The 26,939-nt window shown below is 38.6% G+C and overlaps 1 protein-coding gene across 5 annotated transcripts in view; it reads right to left on the reverse strand.

Annotated features, from left to right (window-relative positions):
• The window catches only part of cald1a (caldesmon 1a), a 333,467-nt gene that overhangs the window by 210,556 nt on the left and 95,972 nt on the right, over positions 1–26,939 (reverse strand). For all 5 annotated transcript variants that reach the window (XR_003716695.2, XR_003716693.2, XM_028804805.2 and 2 more), the window contains exon 2: positions 18,727–18,764. The gene's annotated coding sequence lies outside the window, so the exon portion shown is untranslated. The remainder of the gene's footprint in view (positions 1–18,726; positions 18,765–26,939) is intronic.

Below are 26,939 nucleotides of genomic sequence, written 5' to 3' on the forward strand. Positions count from 1 at the left end.
ACACAGCCAAGATATCAAAGGAGTGGCTTCAGGACAACTCTGTGAATGTCCTTGAGTGGCCCAGCCAGAGCTCAGACTTGAATCCGATTGAACATCTCTGGAGAGATCTTAAAATGGCTGTGCACCGACGCTTCCCATCCAACCTGATGGAGCTTGGGAGGTGCTGCAAAGAGGAATGGGCGAAACTGGCCAAGGATAGGTATGCCAAGCTTGTGGCATCATATTCAAAAAGACTTGAGGCTGTAATTGCTGCCAAAGGTGCATCGACAAAGTATTGAGCAAAGGCTGTGAATAGTTATGTACATGTGATTTTTCAGTTTTTTTATTTTTAATAAATTTGCAAAAATCTCAAGTAAACTTTTTTTACATTGTCATTATGGGGTGTTGTGTGTAGAATTCTGAGGTAAAAAATGAATTTAATCCATTTTGGAATAAGGCTGTAACATAACAAAATGTGGAAAAAGTGATGCGCTGTGAATACTTTATGGATGCACTGTATATAGCGTGTAAAAATCGATCAAGAAATAAGTTATAGTTGAAAATAATTAAGTGGCACGGTTTTTTGGCCCACAGTGTAGTGTGTTGCTGATTAATTCAGTCAACATCAGACCAGCAGCAGTCAGTCTCCCGGCTCCCACTAAGACTGAGCACAGTGGACTGGGATGAGTCTGCACTTTGCAGCTCACGAATACCGGGACAGGGTAAAGCTCATTGACGTCTGTGGCACATGCTGTTGACAGTACAGGCTGGTGTCAAGTTTCCAACTGGAGCAGAGCTCGGGTCCAGTCGGCAGTCAAAACATCAGTTGTTTGTGTTGAAAGCCTCGTACGAATGGCCGAGTTTGTTGAGTTTAAAAACAACAGAGTTTGGCAGCATTTTTTGCGCGAAAAGCTAGGCCAGTCGGCTGAGTGTAAACTGTGTAAAACTATTTTGAAAACAGCTGGCGGCTCAACAAAGGGATTACATGAGCATCTGAGAAGAGTTCATCAAATAACTTTTATGAAACGAAAACCAGAGGATGATGACAATACAACAACGACGTCCAAGTGCATAAGCAATGGGGTCAATGATGAAATATCTGCAGAACAAGAACGAAAGTACATTGCAGGCAGTATTAGCACGAATGACGGCTCGAGATGGACTTCCGTTCCGAATATTCGTTTCATCAGCTGATTTACGCAAAGCACCCTCCGCACTTGGTTTCGGAAATTTGCCAAATTCTGCTGAAACTGTGAAGCATCTGGTAATGGATCATGGTCAAACGATCCGATTGCTGGTAATAGCAGAGATGGCTAACAAGAAGAAGCAGTGTCAGCGCTTTAGTATAACGTTTGATGAATGGACTTCCACTAGAAATCGACGATATATGAATGTGAATGTCCATGAACATGGTCTGAAGTATTGAAACCTTGGATTAATCAGAGTTCATGGCTCGATGCCGGGAGAGAAGTGCATTGACTTACAGCAGAGTAAACTGGCAGAATTTGGGCTCAGTCTTACCAGTGATGTAGTAGACATCTGTACAGACGGTGCCAGTGTCATGACAAAGGTCGGAAGACTACTGGAAGTTGAGCATCAATTATGTTATGCGCACTGTATCCAGCTGGCAATGCTAGATGTGCTGTATCACTGCAGAGGTCGTGCTGCTACTACTGCTACAGCCGAGCCCGAGTCATCTCATTGCAACATTGACAACAGTAACGACGATGATGAAGATGATATACTTGAGAGTCTTAATGGCAAACAAGGTCTAGAAGTTGTTGATGAAAGCTACAATTTTCTTGTGGAATTGTCAGATGAATATGATGATGTTGTTAACAAGGTTCGTAAAATTATCAAGATTTTTAGACGTTCACCAACGGAGATTGACGACATACTTCAGCCGTATGTGGAGTGAATTCGGCAAAGAAATCGGTCTTCTGCTAGACTGCAGGACAAGGTGGAACAGGCTGGTTGATACGTTGAGCAGATTTCTGCAATTACAGGGTCCAATACAGAAGGCACTGATTGATCTGGGGCAACAGTTACACTTAACTGACGCCGACTTCACAGTTATCAGTGAAATGGTGTCAAGTTTGGAACCGTTGAAGCGTGTAGTTAATGCACTGTGCAGGCGTGAAACAAATCTGATCAGCGCAGAAGCGGCTCTGCAGTTCTGCATTGTCCAGCTACAGAAGCAGAGCTCAGAACTTGCAAATACTCTGGCTGATGTTCTTTAGTGTAGAATAAACAACAGACGAGGATTACATGCTGCTGTTCTCCAGTATCTGCATACAGCTTTTGCGCGAAAGACGGCTACTACAGACATGTTCTCGGTACCATCTAATGACGTCATCTGAAAATTCATTCATCATCTGGTAACACGACTTGAACAGACTGACAGCAGTAGTTCGGCTGCAACATCCACAACACCGGAAGAAGGTGGCGCCATTGCTGCAGCTTGCACTTCATCAGACAACAGCTTTGAACAGCAACTTGAAATTGCAATGCATCAGTCTGTTGCATCCACATTATCTGTGCCAAGAAACTTGCCATCACAGAATGATGACAAGAAACTGGATGCATCAGTAAAAGCTGAAATGGTGGCGTTTCAGAGCAATGGCAAGTGCAGGCGTTGTTTAGAACAAGTGTATCAGTATCTGATGACTGTGCCGCCTACTTCAGCTAGTGTACTCTGCATGAAGGTGCGCTCTCGCCTGGACAACCGCACGCTGGACACATTGTGCTTTCTACGCTCTTATTACCACAACTAACTAGATACATATACGTGTATGACAGCATGAACTGCTTGTAGATAAGGTTAGTCTTTTATTGGTGTCAACATATTGCAGTAGTTTTATTAAAAATAAGTGTCGGTCGTTCTAAAACCGTTCACATGTGAGATGCCCGTGCACTGTGTCATCTCCGGAAGCCTGGGATTCCCGGGAATGAGATGCGGGATTCCCGAATATCCAGGAACGGATAAACCCATCCGGGAATGGATTCCCTAGTTGTTACGTATCCTAGTGGATTTGTATATACAGGTCAAATTCCATTACAACAAAGTGCCAAGGACCTAAAAATTATTTTGTTGTAATGAAAAATTTGCAGTAATGAGATACTGTATTTGTCGCTTTAGTGCTTTAACACTAGAATTACCAAAGCTTATGAAAAAACTCGTAAATCCGGACCACCTTAAATCCACTTGCACCTCTCCGTCAGCATCTTTTGACTTGTAAATGTGTCGATAAGCCCAAGCAGCAAGCAACCTACTATCCCATCCTCCCACCGCCACAGAAAGTGCAAAAACCTCTCCCAGTTCAAGTCTGGTTTATCAGGGAGTGAAGTAGTACCTAGAGCTGTATAGGCTAAAAAAAATATATTATTTGGAACACATGCATTCCACGTGTGTTCCATGTCTACAAAGATCTATGTAAGTGTAGGATAACAGGAAATGCAAGAAATGTTGAACACATACCTAAAAGACAAACTTTTTTCATGTTTTTAAATAACATTTGATATGGCTTTTATTTACTGTAAGTAAGGTATAAATGTTTCTTATGTAAAGACCATCACAAAACAATCAGAAACAGGACTTTCCACGATACGTCGGCGAGCTCTGTAAGCTGTGCTGTTTCGTTGAAGGACAGGTGTGGGGCAGACTGACTGACAGGATGACGCCCGACCTCTTGGTGCATCCAAACGATGCCATCTTTCGCCTTTACGCATGGTGCAGCTGCGTTGTTCTTATATGTGAGTGGACGTTTCTTGTGGGGGGTGGTTCCGTTCTCTTTCTCCGATCCGAGTTGACCTCTCTTATAGCAGGTCTTTATTTGAAAACAGTAGTGTCAGATCGGGGCAAGCGTGAACGCGACTGAAAGAATAAAACTGATTAAAAATAAAAAAACACTAACCTTTACAAGTACCATACATTTACACCAGCTATTACAGACTCAAATCAAATGTATGTTTTTATTCTATAATAGTAACAATAACAGCAGTTCACTACTCAAAAAGTTTATTTTGAGACGCGGGGAGGCTCTAACCAGCAACCCTTTGAGCAGGAGTCAGCAGTTCTTACCGTTATACTAACAAAAAAGTTACTACAACGAACCACACTAACCTGATTTCTTTTTTCTTCGGTTATAGTCTTGAATAAAAGCACAATTGTTCTGTTATATTTATACTGTACCTTTTCTTAAAGTGCTTATTTGATATTTTCACCTGCATGCCATTTGTTTGCTTTTTCAATTGGAACTGCAGATTCTTCTTCATAGATTGCTTTGGATGCAATTCCAAAACGATCCTGAAAGCGAATTAACCAACCCCAGCTGGCAGTAAAATCTTCACGGCACAAGGAAATAGACATTGACTTTGCTTTTTCTTGAATGAGTGGCCCACTAATAGGAATGTTTCATGAACGAGCATCACTGAACCACATAAAAACTGCTTTTTTGATGTCTTCAAATGCAGCAGTTTGCATATGTTTGCGCTGAGGCCCAAGGTTCACAACCCAAGATTTTTCTTCTATTTTTTCTCGGCCTTTCAAGAAAGCTGACAGTGTTGATGGTGAAATTCCGAATTCACTGGCAAAGTCGTTTTTCTTTTTGCCAGAATCGAGAGCCACAAAAATTTCAAGTTTTTTTTTCAAATGTGAACTGTTGTCATTTTTTTCGTATCTGCCATTTCTATAGGAGGGTGACAAGGAGTTAAATTCCAATGGATGTTTTTCAAATGTTCATGAGCAATAAGCAAAAAGGTATCACAGAAAACCACAGAAAACAAACACAGCAAAAAACAGTACAAGGAAAGTTTAAAGAAAGAATAATTTCTGTTCGGGGATCGTTGTGCACAACTGAGCCGCGACCACAAAACTAACTGGTCTGTGGATGATTCATTCAATCATTTCAAAGTCTTTTGGGCACTTCGTTGTAATAAATGTATCTGCTGAATGTATTTCATAGTAAGATTTTTACAGACTTTGTCTTATGGGGAAACTGTCAGAACCGTAAAAATACTTAGTTGTAATGGAATTTGACCTGTGTACACATTGTGGCACTCGGCTGGGGTTCATGCCCGGCCGGGATGCCCAGGAGGACTGGAGGAGGGCTTGTACCTCCTCCAGAACACGAGGGGGCGACCGCCCTGGTTGCTTTGGGGGCCACGGGTACACAGCATGGAAGCTCTACCCTGTAGGGGCCCATGGCCACCTCTAGGGGGCGCCCCAATGCCTTGGGAGCCCTGGACCTCAGCACTTCCGTCACACCCGAAGTGCTGGGGGAAAGAGGTGCAGGGACACCCGGAGTCCTTCCGGTTGCGCAGCCGGCACTTCCGCCACACAGGGGAGTGTCGACGGAAGAGCCATTCCGGGGGTGTATAAAAGGGGCCGCCTCCCTCCATTCAATGGCAAGAGTCGGGTGGAAGTGGACAAAGCTCGGTGGAGAGGAGTGGAGGCGGACCAGAGACTGTGAAGGCATTGTGTTGTGTGGCCAGGACTGATGGGGTAATAGGTGCTGAGGCACTGGATTGTGCACTGAAAGACTTTGTAAATATTGTAAATAAACGTGTGTGTGGTGAAACCATCATGTCTACCGGTCTGTGTCCGGGCTGTCCCCCACAACATATGTTATATATATTGTGATAGGTGGCTGGCCGTTCATCCCGGTCAATACCCCCAGGCCGCCAGGTGGAGCCCTCCCTGCAGCATGGAGGTGCCCCGAATGCCAGCAGGGAATTCTGGACAATGCAGTTTTTAACCCCAACCCTGCTGGATGCTGTGGAGGTTGCTAGGGGACGCTGCAGGGAGGAACAAGGATTATTTGCCCTATGCCCCGGAAGTACATCCAAGTCACATGAACAGGAGGAATGACGTGCTTCCGAGGTGAAGAAAAAGGATTTTTATATGACCCGGAAGTGTTCCTAGTCACGTGGACAGAGAGGGCAAAACACTTCCGAGTCAGGGACTATAAAAGGACTGTGGGAAATCCCAGACGTCAAGCTGAGCTGGGTGGAAGGGTGGCAACGCGTCTGGGAGTGGAGGATTGTATTGATTGTTTATTGTATTGATTATTATTTTGTTATATGAGTATTGTGGAGTGTAGGTGCTTTGTGCACTTTAATATTGTCCAAATAAATAATTATTGGACTTTTACCTGGTGTCTGAAGAGTGGTCAGAGGGTTCAAGGGGTCGAGAGGACCACAATCTGTCACATTTTATAAATTTATATTATATATATATATATATATATGGGACCCCACCCCTCCTGATCACATTAGCCACCTACCCCCCACCACCTTCACGTAATTTTTTACTATATATTGCTTTTGATTCTTATAAGTCCAAGCATTATCCTCTGATGAAAACCCCTGGCAGGGGTTGAAAGCTCAGGAATAAAAACTACTTTATGATACGTGATTCATTTTTCTCCCTTTGTGGATCTCCAGCTGCAAATATGCAAACCGTATCACAAACTTTCTCTTCCATATATATATATATTAGTCCACAAGGCATCTCCTTCCCCGGGACACTAGAGGTGTTTAATAGACAAATATCATATATATACTGTATACTGTGTATATATTTATATATACACACACACACACATACACATATATATTTATTACACACACACACACACACACACACACTTAAATACACAGAGCTTGTTGAATTGTAGCTATCAAATGAAAATGCCATTAAAAGACACTTGGACTTGAACCCAGCATATGCAAGCTTAAAAAGAAGAACACTCAAATAATACAAAAGACCAACACCATCTGAACCCCACCTTATTAATCCCCCCCACCCCGTTACAAACCATTAGTTAGTTACCTCCATTAGGTTGTTGAAAGCTTAGAAATAAAAAACTACTTTTAGATACATGATTCATTTTCTCCCTTTGTTGATTTTTAGCTACACACACACAAACATTATATAGTTTATGTAATATATATAATTTTACATATTAAAAATGCAGGTCTTTGACTCTGTGAGCGTCCCATCGAACTGTAACACAATAAACCTGCTTCATCCACTTTCTTTTCTTCTAAAGCACATGGTCTGTGGTAGTTAGGCTGAACCTTTGAATTCCTTGCAACAAAAACAACTCAATTATTTGAGTTTGTATTTCACTTAAGCTCATACAATTATTGGTATACACCAAGTCTATAATAGCCTCCTCCTGTTCTTATGAAAAAAAAATGTGATCTAGTGCCACTGGCAGGATGCCTTTAAATTCTATGAAGATAGAATGCTTACAGTATATAAATTTATTCACTTAGCAGATACTTTTATCCAAAGAGACTTACAAAAGAATGCATATGGCTTTTTACAAAGCGTTCAGATATTGTCTCTTCCCATATACACAAATCCAGTGACATACTGAAATATGTTAATAAATGATATAGATACATTAATATTAATTACCTATTTTTTTCCCAAGTTTCTGTAATTGTCATGTCATAACCAAAAATGTGGTTGATGATTGCTGCTATCTTATTAATAATACATTGTATTGCTCCTTGTCTTATTATTATTACTTGACTACCTCTTCTCACCTCCATTCTTAATCCATCTGTTTCTTTGCTCCTTATTTGCTAGTTTCCATTTCACTAAATATAGCAAAGATATCACCTGACAGACTATATGCATGTATTCAAACCACATTAGTCTTTTCTAATTGATTAATTGCACCTTTACAACTATGCGTGAACAATTAAGCTTAAACCATGACAACCATGTGTTTTTTTGTGTTTCATTGTAATGGTTGGAAGTTTGTTAATTGAATGGAAATGATTATTTACTATGTTATGAAACGTGTGCTTATTATGCAAACAATTATACAAAAAGTGTTTAGAAGATCTGTATTTGTGTATATCAGCTGATTACTGCAAGGTTTTACTAACAGCGTTTTTCTTTTGGTAATTGAAGAAAAGGTTTGGGGGGTTGTGTTTAAAATATGTTAGAATGTTAGCAATGTCAGTGGTCTTTGGATGGTAATACAAGCTACAGCAGTGCACAAATGCACACTCGCAGTCATCCAATGTCAATTTAGATATACTAAACAGTATCAAGGTTTGATTTTTTTTCATTTTCTTAATAACTATGCATTGAAAAAGAGTTGCTACAGAGGTCAGACAGCTGTTTTTTATTTATTAAATGAATTCATCCTGGCCTTGGATGCTTTGTTTAAGATGTAAATCCCACCGAATCTGTCTATAATATGTACTGTATGTGACATACTACACAAAAATGGATATTTTATCATATGGATTAAGGTGAATGTATTCTATGAACCAGTACTATGGTTCTAGTTAGTTAAGAGCACAAAAATCAGAAGCCAGCCATTTTGAGGGTAAAACAGTCTAACAAGAACTATTTCCTCAGTTTGTATTCTAGCTTGTTACAGTACAGAATTACAGAAGCTCTGAACCTCACAGTGAAAAAATTATGGGATAGCCCTTATCTCATACGTACAAGATGTTTTCATGTACGTACAGGATACTTTTTCATATGTACGAGATGCTTTCACATTTGTACAAGATGCTTTGACGTATGTACAAGATAGATTAAAAAATTACAAAAGTGCACTTCTGGGGTACCTAATTACGCCTTTATCAAGGCTACAGTGCTTCAGTTTGACATCACTTCCATCTCTTGTAGCGCGATGATATAAAAAGCAGATGGGTAGGGTTTTATTTATTAAAGGAGTTGGTTTAATTGCAGCTAGCAATACCTATTACATACATCAGGTAATACCTACAACATCAGTCACAAAATGCCCCGCATGCCCAGTTACACTATGGTTAAGATTGGAATTGTGGGAGAGTTATTTGACTCAAAGGGTTTAGGTAAGTGCTTTATGTTTACAAGTATCCGTCTGCACACTCGTACGGAGCCCCTGAGGAAATATTTTTTTTTTTTCTTCCTGGGAAACAATTTGGTGCGTGCAACTCACTATCTCATGCCCAGCACTTACCATAGCCTGCGCACCAGGTACTTTAAGGTTGCACCAGCATGTGCGCCTCATACATTCAGGTGAGTACCAAATACCATCTCGTGCTACTGTACATCATTTTCTGGAAACAGGATGTATCACTGAACAGTTTGATGTTTTCCCTCACACAGTTACATTCCACAGAAATGCATATTGGCAAGTTTATAAAAGCAGGCTATGCATTCAAGCCCAGATCGTTGGATCCGCGAAGAGTAGCGCTAACCACTGCACTCATTTATAGTAAAAGGAAATGACATTAGTTATCTGACTACTCACTTACTAGCTCACAGACAGCCTCCTATTTGCACAAGTTACGAAAGGAACTCATATTTCACATATTGATTACATGTCCAATTAGCCCAGTCCAATGCGGTTTCACTAATTTAATTATCTGGTAAACCTAGCACACTTGATCACTTATCTGTATCAATGAACTGTGGGATTTAACGTGCATCTAAAGAGCTAAATTCAAATCGGACCACTTTAATTCCCACCGTTTTCAGACAAGAACCCTTGTTAAAAAGGCAAAGTTGAATATCCTACTCAAATCCATTGGCAAACCTGCCACACTGGGTCATCCGTTGCACTGTGCAAAATGAATTGATATATTTAAAGGGCACAGCAGAGAGCTAAATCATGTTGCGGCTGTTTTTATTGTCATGTTTTGACAAGATGGATCCCTAAGTTAAATTGCAGGTGATACTTGCTTAGCCCAAACATAGTCAATGAACTTCCCTAGTATACCTATCTTGCGAAGAAGACACCTTCTTTCAGTTGACTATGATATTTAATATGCACTCTAAAGAGTTAACTTGATTTGGATCTCTTTAATTTTCAAAGTTCTAAAGAGATATTTTTTGTTAAATGCAGTTGTTTTTTGCCTAGACCAATGCAGGTAGAATAGTCAAATTCAGTGGTAAATTTGGCATACATCTCTCTTCATATAAATGGCACTAGACTTGATTGTAATATTGAAGTCACTCTAAATTTTTAAATCACTTTGGCTCACTTTCATTTTACAGTTCTGTGACAAGAGAGATTGCTATTTCGAACTGCATTTAGACTTTGACAGCTAAATGCAGATACAAGTCCTTTTTATTTTCTAGGAAAGTTTGCACACTTTCATATGAGCACAAATTGGACTCCGACTTAACGCTGATATGTAATAAAACTGAAAGAAGGCGTCTTTTCTTTTTCCCATTACTGTAAACACAATAAACGTGGAAAGTTGGCCAATTACTATACCACGTGTACCTACGTTTGGACTAAGCAAGTATCACCTGCAATTTAACTTAGGGATCCATCTTGTCAAAAATGTGACAATAAAAACAGCCGCAACACTGTTTAGCCCCATGCTGTGCCTTTAAATATTGTAGTTTGCTGTTTCACAGTGCAACTGATGACCCAGTATGCCAGTGGCATGCCAGTGTAACTGTGTGTGGAAAACAAACTGTTCAGTGATATGCCCTTTTTTCCAGAAATGATGTACATAAAGTCACGCACATTCTCACGCCAGCTCAAACATTAGCATACGCAAGTTTTCGGCTTGGTTTTGCAAACTGGCAGCACCCAGCATCAAAGTGGTGCTACTGTTCCTGGGTGGCTTCCCTTTATTTTTTAGATTCACATCCCTGATGCGGCTTTATCAAATAAAATGTTTAATTGTTCCATCCATCTATCTGTTCATGGTCGTGCCAGTGGGACGTCAGTTCATCGCTACCACTGTCCACCGTATACATCTTAGTATTTAAATTGTTCAGAGAGCTGTAATATCACAAATTTAAAAAACGATATGCAGTTAATGTCAGTGTAAGGCATCCGATTGTAATCAACCTGTAACCATATAATGGTGCATGGAATGGCCAAACTATTCCAAATACTATAGCTGCTTTAGCGTTGTTACTCTCAGTGCACCACTGAGTATTTTAACCCACTGTATCCGAGTGTGGAATCACAGCTCTACAGCAGCTGATCGGAAAGCTCTTCCACAGATTGTGTCAAAAGCGGACAGCATTATCAGAGTACTGCTTCAGCCATGGGCACAGCCTATTTGAACTTCCCCCATTCGGCAAACGCTTCAGAGCTTTTCCTGCATGAACCTTGTGGTTCATATACAGTTTCATCCCAAGAGATACAGTATAAACGCACTCAATCAGTCCATCAAGTGCTCCCAGTAGAACTGTTTGTACTTATAACTACAATTACCTCACTGTAAACTTGCATTACAGATATAATATTGCACAACCAGGGCCAATTATGCTTTCATATTGTATATTTTTAATTTTTTATCGTATTATTATTAAAATTACTAGTCATTTAGCCCGTTACAATAACGGGCGCTAGAACAGTAGTGCATAAACATTAGTAGGAACAGTCTATATTAAATGGCAAGGGACTTTGACCTCATTCTTTTTGTTGGTCGTATTTTTCTTTCTTTCAGCCTTTCTTTTGTTGATGTTTACTTGCTGAGCTGACCGTTCTTCGTGGGCTGCCGCCGTGTATTGTGTGTCTTTAATTTTCTGTGACAGTAATACTGTCTTGTACGGCTCTATTCAATAAGGGCGCGTAGATAATTTAGTTCAAATGGCTCTGGAATATGTGAAGAGCAACAGGTGCAGATCTTTATTTACGTGCGCCTTTATTCGCTGCGCCCAATTGAGGTCGTCCTTTTGAGGCTCGCCTTTTTGTGCACACCCTTATTGAAGGATGCCTGTGCGCGCCCTTATTGAAGGATACCGTCTTGTACGTCCGCTGGCTTGTACGTCCGTATATATGTCCGTACGTCCGTAATATACCTTTAATTTTAATACAGTAATACAGGCATGCGCGTCGGTAATATGCCTTTAATCTCCTCTGACAGTAATACTGGCTTGTATGTGGCTGTAATATGCGTCACTGTATTGTGTACCTTTAATTTCCTCTCGCAGTAATACTGGTTTGTATTTCCATAAAACGTCTCTAACTTTCTCTGACAGTAATATCGCGCATAGCACCGTGCCCTGCGCATGCGCACTTCACCAGAAGACACCCACACACGGACACCTGGATGCACATTGGGATTTTATATATATAGATTATTATTATTGTTTTTGCTGTTATTTTACCATTTTTTAGGAAAGTAAGTTTATGGAGGATTTGCATATTGAATCTCATTGTACCATACAATAACAATAAAGGAATTCAATTCAATTCAATAGAAGAGGCATGTATTTACAGATGATGGCGAATGGCTTTTAAGTCGACTTAGATTTCCAGGCGCTATCTTCTTGGAGCTCTTGATATCATTTTTCAGATGAAATCTAGTAAAGTATATATATTGCATTATACAGATAAATTTTTAACTTCATTTAAATAATGCCCACTGTTATTAAACGTGTGGACACGGTGGACAGTGGTAGCGATGAACTGACGTCCCACTGGCACGACCATGAACAGATAGATGGATGGAACAATTAAACATGTACTACGAATATATTTCAATGTTCCTTAAATGTTTTGAAGAATCAGTGTTCCAAGTTTACAGATGGCATGACATTTATTAAAGAGTTGATTGTGTGGTGATTGGTTACTTGGAGAAAGAAAAGGAAGGACAGGAATTGGGGGGTAGTACGTTTCAAAGAGACGGTACTGCTGCAATAATTTATTTGATCGAGGGTTGCACACGGCGCAGCTAGCATCTTACAGGAGGCAGGAACAATCTCTGGATGGGGTGCCAGCTTGTCGCTACCAATGCCCACTGTGGTCACATGTTTAATACATGCTTTAATTCATTTCATCATGAAAATGATGAAATCACCAATCACCACACAATCAACTCTTTAATAAATGTCATGCCATCTGTAAACTTGGAACACTGATTCTTCAAAACATTTAAGGAACATTGAAATATATTCGTAGTACATGTTTAATTGTTCCATCCATCTATCTGTTCATGGTCGTGCCAGTGGGACGTCAGTTCATCGCTACCACTGTCCACCGTACACATCTTAGTATTTAAATTGTTCAGAGAGCTGTAATATCACAAATTTAATGTATTCTGTGTACTGTCGGCATAAGACAGCCCGTAGAAGCAAGTAGTGATTCACACACAGAGTATAAAAGAACACACATAATACGAAGCATTTAACGTGCCACTTTAGTTACGATGGGATTTGAGAAACTAGAAAATTAAAAGATTTTAAGATTAAGTTTATGATGTTCTACTTTAATGACAAAATAAACTATGTGATTAAAGTGGAAATTTTGAGATTAAAGTTGACATTGAGTTTTTTTTTCCCCCACTGTCTCCGTGTTTTCTTCTTTTCTCTGTACCCTAATAAGCTTCCATATGACACTCAGATGGTGGGCTACAACTTGCCATTTCATGGCAACTTTGATATCTGACAACTTCTTTTTTATTTCGGGCACTGTGGGACTTTCTGAACTTGAACTTTCGATCAATTTCATTTTGCTGTTTATATCACTGCTTAAACCAACAAATAGTACTTTTTCCTTGCCTCCACTTGGCATTCGCTGATATTCTTTTATCCCTGTGCTTTTGCCATTGTCTTTTCATAGAACGCTGAACTTAAGGGAATATTTATATTGATTTGCATATTCAAAGAGGCGTAATTGTGGGAGGAGTCTGGGAGGGGCGGCAGGTACGTGCACAAGCATTACATAAATCTCAGTCTGCGTGAAATGTAGCAGACGTGCATGGAAGTTGGCTTATGCACGGTTTTCTGAATCAGTTAGTAACAAGACTAGCTGTAATGGAGATATTTGAAAAAATGTAATTTTAGAGCATTCTTGTACTACCTTTTAAGAAGGAGAGCATTTTGTGGAAAGAATAAACCTTTTTAAGTTATTGAATTAAATACTTAAACTTCTGTGCAAGGATTATATGGATTACAATTCTTATTTAACTAGGTAATCAAAGTAGCAACTTACCAACTAATCAATTAGCAAAATAATCTTTACCTGTAGTCCTACACTTAATATTCTGTCACAGAAAGGTTGGGAGCATGCACTTATACAGCATGTTGCCGCACCACCTAAGGATCCCTAATGGGTGATACCTCAGCACCACACTAATGAATGGAATGGAATAGTGCAAAACAAACTGATATATTTAAAGGGCACAGCAGAGAGCTAAATTTCACATTTCCTTTGTTACAGAAACCCAACAAAAATAAATGAAGTGTACATCTCAATAGACTATTTTCTAACCAATTTAAATCTTGACTTTTTGCAGACTGTAAGGAAGACAGCACTTAATAGGGGTACACCTAATGTCAATCAATCCATTCATTTTAAAAACTGCTTATTTGGGGTCACCCAGGTAAGGAAAACCCAGGTAGACACAAAAAGAATGTGCAAATACCATATAATCAACCCACAAACATTCTCTGCTCTCATTCAAAATCCAATTTGTGAATTTTATACAAGGTTAATAGTTATAATTCATTCATTAAAAATATTTTAACTTAGAATATTGGATGTAAAGCACATGCTCATAGAGAACTGCAAAGAAAATCATTCATGGCAATAGAAACAAGTGAGAAGCAGAATTACTAAGTGAACATGCATCTTGACTTCCTTTAACTTAGCCACTGTTACGGAAGCACTTCAACTCCTTTCATTAAACTATTAGAGCAACTGCTGTAAATATTAAGTGTTAATTAACATTTATTTACATTTATTAAAATCAGATGGAGCACTGAACCAAACCAACTCTAGTTAAAAAAAAAAGAGTAAGCTTTTACAGTCAGAAAATATCCAAGAAATGTTAAGACAGCTGCATTATACAGTATCAACCTATGTTTTCTTATTTTTCCACCCAAGGAATAACGTATTCCCTCTTTTGCAAAGATCACTTTCATGAGAGTTCTTCTCAAGAAAACGTCTGCCTTCCTTTGCTTTGCTGTAACATATTTAGATTAAGTAAGCATTTAATGTTCCTGAACTTTCTGCGTTTTTATCTTTACAAAATTGCTGATTAGTGGCTTAATTGTTGTTGGCGTACAGTAAGTAATATCTTAAAAACATGCACATGACGAAAAACTACTAATAAAAACATTTAACATATTTACAAAAGCCTGGAAATTCCCTTCTTCTCTCTTTATCCCCTGAATATTCTTAATTCTCATTTTACATCATGTATTTTTCATTTACTCTCCAATGCTGCCATCTGTTGAGGAAATTATTTCACTGAAAAAAACATGTACTTGGAAGCAATTTTTTTATTGTTTCCATGCTACAAACCTTTTATGCTACATTGTCTGCCCAATATAATTCAAATCTAGAGTTGTGAGAAGCCAGATCCTAATGTATATAGCATCAATTATAATGCACACAAGTTATTTGTATTAGTATGGTACTACTATTAAAAAAATTGTAATAATAATAATAATTCATTACATTTATATAGCGCTTTTCTCACTATTCAAAGTGCTATTCACACAGGGAGGAACCGGGAAGCGAACCCACAAACGTCCACAGTCTCCTTACTGCAAAGCAGCAGCACTACCACTGTGCCACCCAGTCACATTATTCTGCTTAATCATTATACCAATTATCAGATGGCCTAATTTATGAAAACATAGTGTGGGATATGGCTGGCCTTGAAAATATGCAATGTGTACATACATTTTTGTGTGATTAATACAAGAAGAAGCCATAAAGGTATACATGGTTTAAAAGTAAAGAATAATTGAAAAGAAGTTACTGTGTCCTGGGTTCAAACCCACACTTGGTGGAGTTTTCAGGTTCTCTTCATACTGTACATGTACTTTTTTTTTTCCTGATTCAAAATCACTGGACAAAACAAAGTGTATTTTTCTGCAAGACTCCAAGTAGTCATTCACGTAAACAATTAAAACTTTTATGACAGGTCAGACAAAGTGCCTTCAATATAACAGTGCAGTCAAATTATATGCACATGACTGGTATGGTTTCCATGTGGCCAACCCCAAAATAAAGAAGGGGTGTAAATACAGATATCTGAGTGTGAATACTGCTTCTAGATGCAATAAACACCCCAAATGAAATAACTAGTAAGCCTTAATCAACTCTAGTATTCCCAGTGACCCATGTGATGATATCCCAATGCATATTTGGCTTTTCTCATTTGTTTAATACTCAACAGCTTCAACATGGAAAACTATTATCAAGTCTACAGCAGACATTCACATTTATCATAAAAACTTGCACAAAACTTAAAAACACAATCCGTAGTTTCTATATAATGTTAGCAAGATCAATGTAAAAAAAATGGCTAATTCAGGAGGGAGTGGGTAAAAAAGGGTAACGGGGGAACAAGACAATAAAACTTAATGACAAGCAAAAAAGCTTAAAAAAATTAGAGCTTCAACATTGATCTTTGGTAAGGTAAATAAGGTATTTAGAAAGGAATCACAGGAAGATGCTGAGCTCACTATGAAAAAGATACTTACTAAATACTAGACACTAGAGAAGAGTTAGAAGATTTATTTTTTTTGAAGACAGGCTCAGTTTGAAAATAATAATTAATAATAACAGAACTGTATTATTTCACCATAGATAAAGTTGAAAATCTAGACCACCACAACTACACATGAATGCTTTCCATTATAAACAGGTTGAGTTTTCAGTGTAACACTACTTTACTCTTCCTTAATGATGCATACTGCTTCAGAACAGAAATGCATTTTCCAATTGAAATATTAATTGCAGTCAATATTTGATAACTAAAAACATATTAACCAGTATATTCTGTGTACCCGATTCATATATTGTGCTTCACCATTTCCAATCAGATCTCATCCACCCATACAGACTTGCCACAAGAGATCTTCTTAATCTCTACAGCAACCATAGCCACAGAGATGGATCCAACCCCAATCAATGGTCCTGGCATTGCCTTCTCCAAGGAGGGCATACGTAATTCAGGAGTTTCTTCCACTTCCAAATAATAGTTCTAACTGAACCTAATATTTCCCTACGTTTGATAAGAATAGCCCAAGTAATATCCCATCTGTGCTTTAAATAATTTCAACATAATATCAAGGCTTACAGGTGAATACAGTTGGGAAAAATTTGTACCTCCAAATTTGAGGCCATGGTACTCTCCCAGAAAAGATTGGTTTGCTCACTTCAGGTAAGAAGTAAGCAACTCCACCATGTGGAGGAGCCCAGATGACTGATATTGACTAATGAATAGGTGAAGTGGCAGCATTTTTATAGACATTGTGCCATACTGTAGTTGTGAAGCAAGCTCTAAGTCCCTTTCTTTCATAGGTCAGTCTAAATCTTCATCCTCACCTATGATCATGAGCTCTGGAAAGTGAACCAAAGAATGAGTATATAACTTTAATTGGCCATAATGAGGTTTGTGCACTGTTTTTGTGACTGAGTGAGGAACTCAACAACATGAAAAGACCTTGGAGTAGAAGTGCTCCAGCTCTATGTTAAGAGGAATCCATTGAAATGTTTTCAGTATGTTACTGTGCACTTAGGTAGCTCCTAAGGATGGGGCTTAGCAGGCAAAGTCCACTCAAAACAGTGGGAAATTATATCTCTCAATTAGCCAGGGAGCTTATGAATATTCTCCAGGAACAGCTAGAAATATGGTGGCCTGGCAAGTCCTGCTCAGTTTGCCATCACCATGACTCTAAGCAGAAAAAACTGAGTGAAAATAAATTAATGTAATATGTTTAGATGGATACTATTAGGGGATATTATATATGGTACCATTACATTTATGACATTAGCTTATTTGCTTGGTTTTATTGACTTCAATAGTGTGAGAAAGATCCATACTGCATCAAGCCAAAGTTTTATACATACTATTGACTTTTGTTGGTCTGCAGAGAATGCTTGGATGTGGAGTACATAATAATGGTGTATCTTTGATGCTTTATAATAACAACAGCAGCAGATTAAAAAACAATAGTCTCTGTTTTGAATCTATTGGCTTTAATAGCCAACATCTCAGAAGTTGCAATTTTAAACTATCCCACCCTCAGTCTCAGTTCTTGGCCACGTCAGGATATGATATCCAAAGTGCAAGACAGAGTTCAGTAACCAAATGATGTATGCATGATTCAGACTTTTTGACTTGCACATCTGTGACTGATTTGACTTTGCAAGCATTCTAGTTGCTCCTTTCTAAGTTATTCCAAAAGAAAGAATGACCTGTTTATTCACCAAAAGGAAATACCAACAAGAAAATTGGGCCTCACATATTTTTTCTTTAATATTAAACAATCTTAAGAATTTACTTTTTAAATCAGGTGACTACCAACTTGGCAACAAATTTATTATGATTAGTTGAGCTGATAAATACGAGCCAATGGGAAGCTGTAAATTAAAAAACATTATAAAATGTGTTGGATATCTTGACGTTCTAAGGTAAGCTCTTTCCAGTCCAATCAACATCAAGTTAATTCATCCTTAAAATTCATTTGTTGAATTGTGTTAACCTCAATATACTGGAAGGAAATTGGCTTGACTTTGATTAAAAGCAATCTTGAGCATTTCACTATGTAGAAATATACAGAGGGTCACATTTTTCCAGCTATTTGTTGTTCAGAAATCATCTGGCAGGACAAACCCTGAAGATTTCTCAGATATTAAAGTGAAACAATTTAGCTGTGAGTGAAGACATATTGAACCCAATATTACTGTCATTTTAATGGTAATTTTACTGCAGTATATATAAATTAGTATTTAAATTATGTTTCACTTTTTTGATTGCCGCTCCAAGAAACAAACATTTAAAATTACAACTTACTGATTTGCCTTCAAAGGATCTTCAAACTTTGACTGAAGCTGTGAAAAAAAACAAAGGAAGAATGAATTTGCTGTCAAGTGCTGTCAACTGCAAAGCATTGCACAGATACATATTACATTCACTTGGTCTATGCTCAGTGTGAAAAACCTGAAAAACGAAAAAAAAATTGTATAGGCATGAATTCCCACCAGAAATCCACAGACTGCAATTTAATACTTCATAGTGTAGAATGCAATTTTTGTGCTCCAGGGTGGAGCGGGTGGGACTGATGTTGGTTCTGGATGGGTTTTAGAATATTATGTTATTTAGTAAGATATTTATAATCTTTATTCTACTCCAGCAGTTAAAGTGATGCAAAATATTTGTTTGGATCTGCTAACTTCACAAAACAAGGTGAAATGTATGGCAAAATCTGCATATAGCAAGCATGGCTGAACATCTGTAACCTCACTCAAAACAAACAAAAGATTATTTGCAAGTGTTTCTCTCTTTAAAATAGTTACAGATATCTTTTCTCCTCACAGAAGTTCTTGCATCCGAATAATAATAATATGACACCAGATAAAGTTGGCTTTCAGAAAGAAAAATCTCTTAAATGTTTTAAAGTCTCTTAAGAAAAGAGGCTTATGTTTTACTAAATACTTATGGAATCACTGGACCAAAATACTGTAGAGGGGAAAAAAAAAATTCAGCAAACAACAATTTTTTTTCCTCTGTTATCTTTTATCTTTCCACAGTTAATCCTCCAGATTATCCAAACAGGGCAAATTGACTGTACTGTTAGTTTAATGAAACAAGCCATTTAAATGCCATTACAGCGTAAGCATCTGTGTATCTGCTGTCAGCTTTACCTAAAGATTTGTAAATACCTTCATGTGAAGTTATTAGTAACACAATAAAACAGTACTTTTTATCACATTACTCTAAAATACTCCCATAAAAGACTAGTAAAAATACCGTTGGCATTTTTGTCTTCCTACCCCAATACTGGTGTTGATAAAGAATTTCAAGATTAATATTGCATATTTAGAGTTTTGTACTGTTTCAGGTAAGTACAATATAACCATGAAAGCACAACTCTGTTACAACACCTTAGTGCTAAACTGAACAAATGGCACGGTCTTGAAGAACTATTTTAACATGGGTGCTACAAGTAATGTTGTATAAAAAAATAAAATAAGGAATGCTTGGAAAATTTTATAGTATTATGTCTTCTATGAACACACCTATATTTGACCTGCATATTTCATAATCCATTTCATGCCACACAGACAGACCTCAGGCAATTATTCTTTGTCAGCAGTAAGATGTCCTGCAGAACTAATTTGTCATATACTGTAGTATGTGTGTAAAGCAACACTAGTATAGGACACAATTAGCATACATAGCAAAAGGCCACAAAAGTATTAGGAACAATGCACAATTTTTGGGTCCAAACACTAGGCAAAAAAGGCTATAAATACAGTAAACCATCTCCAAACCAGGAATATGTCCCATTAATACAATTAGTGTAAATGGACAGGATGCACATAGTAGTCAAAGAGTTCTCATGTCAATCATATTTAATAGATCGCGAATACAAGTGGCTGAAATGAGTTTCCTCCGCAGGGTGTCTGGGCTTTCCCTTAAAGATAGGGTGAGAAGCTCAGTCATCCGGGAGGGGCTCAGAGTAGAGCCGCTGCTCCTCCGTATCGAGAGGAGTCAGATGAGGTGGCTCGGGCATCTGATCAGGATGCCTCCTGGACGCCTCCCTGGTGAGGTGTTCCGGGCACGTCTAACCAGGAGGAGGCCCCGGGGGAAGACCCAGGACACGCTGGAGGGACTATGTCTCTCGACTGGCCTGGGAATGCCTTGGGATTCTCCCGGAAGAGCTAGAAGAAGTGGCCGGGGAGAGGGAAGTCTGGGCATCTCTGCTCAAGCTGCTGCCCCCGCGACCCGACCTCGGATGAGCGGGAGACAATGGATGGATGGATGGATTCTCTTCTTACCAGGAATCCAAAAAAATAAATCCATCCTGGTAGGCAGAAATTTATGCAAACAGAGAATGGTGGAGACATTCAATCAGCCTGCCAGCATCACACAATTCGAATTTGAGTATCCAATAAGTTCCTATAGGTTCTGCCTACCAGCAAAAATGTAGGCTGTAAAAATATGCATCACTTAGGCACATGAAGATTTCTTTCATAAAACCAATAAATTAACTGCATAAAATATACCTGTTGTGAGATATGGCTGGCCGTTCATCCCGGCCAATACCGCCAGGTGGAGCCCTCCCTGCAGTATGGAGGTGCCCCGAAGGCCAGCAGGGAATTATGGACATTGGAGTTTTCCTTTACAGCCCTGCTGGATACCACGGGGACCGCTAGAAGGCGCTGCAGGGAGGAGCAGCGATTATTTGCACTACGCCTTGGAAGTACGTCCGAGTCACATGGACAAGAGGAATGACGTACTTCCGGGATGAAAAAGAGTTTTTATCTGATCCGGAAGTGTTCCTAGTCACATGGAAATTCCAGATGTCGAGCTGAGCTGGGTGGAAGGGTGGCAACGCGTCTGGGAGTGTGGAGGATTAGTTATTGATTATTGTTAATTGTATATGAGTAGTGTGGAGAGGAGGGTGCTTTGTGCACGTAATTATTATAATAAATTCAATATTTTGGATTTTACCTGGTATCTGGCATTTGATTGGAGGGTTCAAGGGAGCGATAGCGCCCCCTATCTGTCACACTGTTTAGACATTTGATGAAACCATAGATAGGAATTCTTAAAGCAGGAAATTATATTATACAGTGACAAAGATGATAGTTTGCACTGGTGCTATCATTGTCCACAACTATGAGCAGATTAGACCAGGGCAGATTTTAAATATGTGTTTGAATTCACTCTTTATATATTTGACTGACAGACTATTAAACAATTAAGGAAATCCAAAAGATCTGTCTAGGTTTCCTCAAAGCCAAGATGAAAAAGGTGCAAAGTTAATTATAGGCTACCACAGACAAAAAGTAGTACAATGCTACAAATGCAATACTATAAAAGACAGTAAAGAAGTATTTATCTAAAGGAAAAAACACATCCTAATTATCAAAGACAATGACTCTACAATTGTACCCAGCAGTCAAAGGTCCACCTTACAACCACAGTTCACTTTCCTGAAAAGACTAGAGACAACTGGATGGCAATGAAAACCATCACAATTAAGAATCACAATAACTTGACTCTTATTCTTATAGAACTTATCAAAATACATGCTCAGATTTACAAATAAGAAACAGCAATAGAAAAACACAAAGAAATAAAACCTGTCTGGACAGGTTCTGGCAGGTCTGTCCATCCCTTTAATAGTCAGGGGACCAGTGTACCTAATGCCAGAGTAAGTTCTTCGTGACAGACCCCAGGAGATTTGAAGCTTTAGGCCATGTATGTTTACCTGAATATGCAGGTTTACCTGGAAATACCTTTGGTCTGGGCAAGATATGGACAAGGACAAATAGTATTCAGATTACTTTATTACAAGGGATACACAACACAAGCATAAAGTCAAACTTATTTCAGACTCTACCTTGGGCACTGTCTGAGGCCAAATTTAAATCAAAGTGTAAATTACTGTCAATGCAAATTAAAATTCAATTTGTATGAAAAAACATAACAGTAGCAAAAAGGAAACTAAGAAACTGAATTCTCCTCAAAATTCAGGCAGTCTTTTCATACAGTGTATTTTATATTTCTTTGACTTTGCCTCCTCTCCCATTTTCAATATTTCTGGTAAAACCAAACTACCTAAAAAACAATTATCTCCTGCCTTCGTATTGTGAAATAACTGCGAAAGCCCAAGAATTGGTTGTTAGTGACTGATTGCTTCAGTTGAAAGTGCACAGGTCGTGCTAGTCAGCTCACTACTTGTGCTATACACAGAATATACAGTATATACAGTACACCCCCAAAATTCGCTGAGGTTACATTCCTAGAGCACCCGTGAATTGTGAAAAACTGCAAATTTTGGATGTGGTTAAAAAAAAATGCCTATTTTTATAGTTTAAACCAGGGGTAGGCAACGTCGGTCCTGGAGTGCCACAGTATGTGCAGGTTTTTGTTCCAACCCAGTTCCTTAACGAGAACTCAATTATTGCTGATGAAGCACATATTGCTTAAGTGACATTTTAATGCTTCATTTTAGTGGTCTCGCTTGTTAAGGTTCTCCAACCTTAATTGCTTATTTCAATCTTAAAACTGCTGCATTCAGTGTTTTAATTGCTCCTTATTAGCAATAAGATGTAAAACAGGGGTAGGCAATGTCGGTCCTGGTGAGCCGCAGTGGCTACAGGTTGTCATTCCAACCCAATTGCTTAATTAGAAACCAATCATTGCCAATCTCAGACCTTATTTAATTTTATGGCTTGTTAGTCTGTGCAATGTAAGGCTTTTATATCGTAGATTTTTTTCCTTTCCAAGGATATCATCCAAATGATATGAAGCCTAAAACAGATCATTTTCAGTCTGTCACATTTTTCTATTAAGTGTTTTATTAAATCAAACCGTGCATGATGAACACACACAGATGTAATTGGAAAAAAGCTAGCTGGAGAACTGCTGGCTGCTTTGTCTTTTACATCTTATTGCTAATAAGGAGCAATTAAAACACTGAATGCAGCAGTTTAAGATTGAAATAAGCAATTAAGGTTGGAGAACCTTAACAAGCGAGACCACTAAAATGAAGCATCAAAATGTCACTTAAGCAATATGTGCTTCATCAGCAATAATTGAGTTCTCGTTAAGGAACTGGGTTGGAACAAAAACCTGCACATACTGTGGCACTCCAGGACCGACGTTGCCTACCCCTGGTTTAAACCATTGTTTCTCAAACTCTGTCCTGGTGAACCCCTGTGGCTGCAGGTTTTTGTTCCACTGATTCCTAATCAGTGACAACACCTCATAGCACTGATCATTTAATTAGCTGGTTTTTTTTTTTCTTTTATTCGACATTCAAAAAAGCACAGCAGCATGATTTTTACATTTATAAGACATTTAGAAATATTTCTGCTTTTGCTATAGATTTAAATGCTTAACTCTCTTTCGTTGATTTCATTATACTTTGCCCTTTCTATGTGCAGTTTTTCCCTCTTCGTTGTATCTTAATAATGACAATTTAAAACGAGCAGATCAGACACCCAGGCAAACAACTCTGAATAATCAAAGGCTGCAACTAGTTTAGCGTTAGACCCACTAATTAGTAAATAATGGATCAATTAAACAATTAGAACACCTAGAAAAGTAGAATGAATATCAAGATGAAAATACTGTTGAAAAGAAAAAAAATACATTATTCCTATATAACTGCTTGGTACATTTTAATATTTTTTTTTTTTTTAGCAAACTTAGTTTTCTAATTTCTATATTGTTCCCTAAACACAGAACTTGGGAAATATCAGTACACTTAATTAGCCCAGGAGTTCAATTAAAAACAGAAGCTGATTGGAATAAAAACCTCAGCCGCAGGGGTTCACCAGGACCGAGTTTGGGAAACACTGGTTTAAACCCTAAATATGCCACTTTAATTTAATTTCAAACTCAGCTTAATACATTACCTAAAAAAAAGAATATAAAGGTAAACCTGTATACTGCACAGTACTGTACTGCTATGTCTCCCGCAGTGCCAGAATGTAAAATACCGATGTTACCACTATATGTACTGTAATTCATGCAAGCGCTTTTTCATTGCCAGAAGCCTAAGAAGGTGCAGCACCTTTCGGCGGCATCTTGGGGCTTTAACTCTTAAACTGCCACATACTTGGGGGTTAATGCATCCCTGGACGCCAGATACTTTTTTGCTGCACTTTAAGTAAACGTCACAATTCACAAAGAAAAAGTTCAATTTTAATGGAACACTTTTTTCATGCATCACAATTACTGCAACACTGATCATTTTACACACTGCTAATGAACTGTAAAAAATATTTAAAAAACTAATGGAACAATATGTACAAGGTGTAATTGACGCCATGGATGAAATCACCGAGCCAACTGCGCTTGAACTGGCTGCACGCAAGCACAAAGAGGTAAGCGCTGATGCTGGCAGGCTATAGTGCAGCGGCTCAATCCCAGAGACAGGTCAGGCTGCAGTGCTGCAGGGTGTCACTCTTGGGTCACAGAATTGCACAGAATCACAGGAGATTGTAGAGACAGGAACTTTATTCATACAAACATGTCTCCTTCGGAAGTAAAACGAGCTCAGTATGCAGTTAGTTATCGATTAAAAGAATAGGCAAACATCATAGGGGAGCACAACGGGAGCGGAACCCGCAACAGGAGCAGAAAATGTCTGGGGGAGGAGAGAGAAACAAAGCAATCAGCAAAAAAGGACACGTGCTGTTCAGGCTTTTAAGTACGCGTAGTGTCACGCGAGAAGCATATCACGTGACACAGCAGCCGCAAGTAAGGGAGCAATGTGAAGGTATTCTATCAGGGTTTTTTAAGAGGATTTTTTTGAAGAACACTCAGCTCGGGATGCATCACAGTCAATCAGCAGCAAGGAGAAATGAATAACATTATAGCGGTCCGGTGCCGCTAAGATTCACACCATCGAGAAGACGGCGATTTATTTATTTTTATGGTGGAGATTCCAGGCACACACCCAGCCTTGGCTGGACCCACAAACACTCACAGACAAAAACAAAGCAAACCGGTAATCAAACAGCAAATAAAGAATATAATGAAAACAACGATACCACCCCTGTTCTCTTTATGGTGATTACACATTAAATACAACAAAGCACAAACAAAACACACAGAGTAAATCATGAAAAATGTTCAAAAAACGGCAATGGATGAAATGTAATGATGAAAATAGGTAGTCCAGAGATCCGCACGTTGAATGGGAATGTAAAGATAGTCCTACTGCTAGTTCCTGAAATAGTGAAGATGGGTGGACGGGTTCAGGAGTGCTCCTTTCTTTGCAGGATGGCCATGAATCCACTTACAGTCGTCATGTACACAGGCAGATGGCAGACAATCCAGACACACGAAATGAACCAGGACAAAACGAATACGTACAGGTAACCCAACAGAAGGCAGGCAGACAGGAACTTGTAACACAAATTACAAAAACTTTTTTTTGATTTTGGTCACCGGCCCCCTTTTTAAAAGCCACGATGACATCCTCTGACTCCAACAGCCCCAGCACCCTCAGCAGAAGACCAATCAGAGCCACTGCAGGGACTGTTGGGAGTTGCAGATTCAAATTCTATTGGCTATTTTCACCATCCCAAGCCGCGTTTTCCAATACAGCAGCTTCCTGGTCTCTCTACAGTGCAGTATTGCCACAATAAAAGCCATATAAATTGCGTAAGATATTTGCGGTTTCCGCTAACAATTATTAGATAGGTTCTAAGGAAAAATCTGCGAATGACTGAGGCGGCAAACTCTGAACCACAACTTCGTGGGGGTCAACTGTATTGGTCAGGAAAAAGAAAAAAGAATTATATAACTTAATCACAATTTATCATAACTTAATTATCCACCTTCATTTATTTTCAGTTATAACACTTTTTAGGTCATTCCTTTGTTAATCTTCTCATGGGATAAACCAAAAATTAATTAATTTACTCATTCATTTCATGAACTCGCTAATTAGTCATCTAGGCCTGTCAAACTACCATTTACATATTCACTTAAAAACAGCATTTGCAGTACATGATATCCAAAGTTATATCCCCATCTACCAACTATTGCACTATTGCCAGACAATAACTGAAGTAAAAAACTAAATCCACAAACCAAAAACAAGGCAACAATCCTGAAGTTTGTCATGTTTTTTAAGCAAGTTGAAAGCACAATCGTGGCCTGAGTTCATTCATTAAATGAAAGTCAACCAAAGCTAGAGTGACGCCAACAGGCTTGTTCAGCAATCTGTTTAAAGAGTGAGAAAGTTATTAAAAATAGAATGCCTAGTCTTTAAGAAGTTTGCACATGCATGTACTGAACAGCCAAACATTTCAGCTTCCTGGCTCCAATCCACACAACCAAATATAGTAAAAAAACAAGTTTTCTTGGAAGCAAAATTCAACTGTTGTAAATGTACACCAGAGGTCTGTTTTCTTGGGTCTCTAAAGAATGTTATTTTTCACTTAAAAAAAGTTTCTTACTCAAAAGCTAAAAGCAACCAGTTATGTATGAGCAACAATGCTAACTAAGGTGAGAAATTTGCATTCTATACAGTC

This window comes from Erpetoichthys calabaricus, chromosome 1 (genome assembly GCF_900747795.2).
Source record: "Erpetoichthys calabaricus chromosome 1, fErpCal1.3, whole genome shotgun sequence".
Lineage (NCBI taxonomy): Eukaryota > Metazoa > Chordata > Cladistia > Polypteriformes > Polypteridae > Erpetoichthys > Erpetoichthys calabaricus.